General features: G+C 41.7%; 1 pseudogene; it reads right to left on the minus strand.

Moving 5' to 3' along the window:
- Positions 1-535: 535 nt before the first annotated feature.
- LOC114098551 (olfactory receptor 52N4-like) lies at positions 536-1,577 on the minus strand (annotated as a pseudogene).
- Between the last annotated feature and the right edge of the window lie 584 nt (positions 1,578-2,161).

Raw genomic sequence — 2,161 nt, forward strand, 5'->3', positions numbered from 1 at the left:
TATGCATCAGTATTAGCTGGCTGAATTATCTGTTCATTTGTTCTATGATTTATACTAAATTTGGGAGCTTTTGACCCCTCTTCAATCCTTATCAGCTACCACTGGATTTCTCATTGACATAATTTACCCTGGGGTTAGAACATCTGGTCTGATGGTTCCCACCCTGATTTTCACCTTTCCCTCTTATCAGGCACCTTTCCCTCTTACCTGGTGAGGGCAGCCTGCCAGAGGCTTCACTCTGATTTTATCATGGTAGAGGAAGTAACTTGTTTGTGCCTGAGGGCCATACCAGAGGGCTCCCTTAGGAATGCCTGGTGAGACTGCAGGTTTCAAACTGGAGTTTTTAAAGTGGAGTTGCTTAGGCTCAGGCCTAAGGCCATCCTTACACCTCCTTCACTCCATTCCTCCTTTTCTCTCTCTCTCTTTCATGGAAAATAATGTTGATGAAACTTGAATTATAAAAAAGTATTCTTTTAATAAAATTCCTATTGAGGATGATTGGCATGCCAATGATTTCTGTATTAATGAGTGTGGATCATGCATCATATTCATTTGACAAAACCATGTAACTACTTCTGGAATGGCTTCTGCCTAAACCCATACAAATATATTTTTTATCCCACCCATACAAGTATTTTCTTCTTATGTTATGAAATTTGATGTCCTTGAGACCTGAAAGAATTCGTACAACACAATCTCATATACTCTTGATTTTCACCCCACAGGCAAAATGTTCATTGTGAGGATCAAAAGCAGATAAACATTGGGCACAATAATGTGGCAAGATGGATGAATCTTGGCACTCTCAAAATATGGGTGATAAAAAAGGAGAAGAACACTGGGATGTGGAAGGAAACAATGGCACAGATATGGGCAGTGCAGTAGCTTAAGGCCTTCTGTTGAGTATGTCCTGAAACGAGGCTGATTGCTGCAGGGAGGACCATGGTGTCAGAGACTGAGATGAACAAGATGTCAAAGGCTCAAAACAAGAGGATCAATATGAGACTGTAGGTAGTATTGAATTTGGTATTGCCACAGGATAACCTGATTATTGACATATGGTTGCACTAAGTATGAAAAATAATACTGCTTAGGGCAAGTTCTTGCTGAGAGAAATGAATGAAATTATAAGCAATAACCTCTGAGAAAGGTGAATACCATGACCTTTGCAATAATTAGACAGGTGAGGATGATTGAGTAACACAGAGGGTAGTAGAAGGCCATTCAGCAGTCCAGGGACATAAGCATAACCAGAATCCATTCCCTTGAAGGTGGGGACAAGGAACATCTGGACCATTTATCCAAGCTTACTTCCTTGAGATGGAACCAGAATACACTGAGGGCTTTAGAGATTGTACTAGAGAATATGACAAGGTCAGTTAGAGAAATCATAGCCCAGAGTAGTACATGGGCCTGTGCAGGGAGTCCTCAAAGTGAATGAGGTAGAGGAGTCCACAATTCCCAATCATAGCCACAACACGTGTGAAGTAAAATAGGAAGGAAATCCATATGTGCCTGTCCTCTGGTTCTGGCATCTCATGAAGAGTGAAAGAGTCAGGCAGTGCAGTGGGCCACATCTGAAATCCCAGAGACTTAAGAGGCTAAGCCAAGAGGAGCATAAGTTCAAGGCCAGCCTCAGCAACATAGCAAGGCCTTAAGCAGCTTAGAAAGACCTTGTCTCAAAATAAAAAAAAAAATGAAAAGGGCTGGGGATGTGGCTCAGTGGTAAAGCACCTAGTACCAAAGGGGATGGGAGAAAATGAATGAGGCAAGCCTGGGAGAGAGAAGATAGCAGATTAGAGAAAGGACACATTTCCCAGAAGTTTCTTAGCACCAGATTTTTAGAAAACGGGAAGACTGCTCCTCTGTGGGGTGGGCAACTAAGGAACTCACTGAAAATTAGTGTTGGACAACAAAAGAAACCATAGAAACACAGTTAGTCAGAAAATTCAAACAGAGCATAAGAAATAATATGTTAGCGACATGCCAGTCACGACTGCTGAGGAGAAGGGGTAATGCAGGAAGAGAGAAAGGAAGGCACAGTGGACAAAAAAATTTAAAAATAAAAAACAATTGGCCTTGGAAAACTAATAGAACAGAGAAGGAGGCTCATCTTAATAGATCCAGAGTTGGTGGGAGAAGTGGCTGCATGGAAACCAAC

Source organism: Marmota flaviventris, chromosome 9 (genome assembly GCF_047511675.1).
Source record: "Marmota flaviventris isolate mMarFla1 chromosome 9, mMarFla1.hap1, whole genome shotgun sequence".
Taxonomy (NCBI): Eukaryota; Metazoa; Chordata; class Mammalia; order Rodentia; family Sciuridae; genus Marmota; species Marmota flaviventris.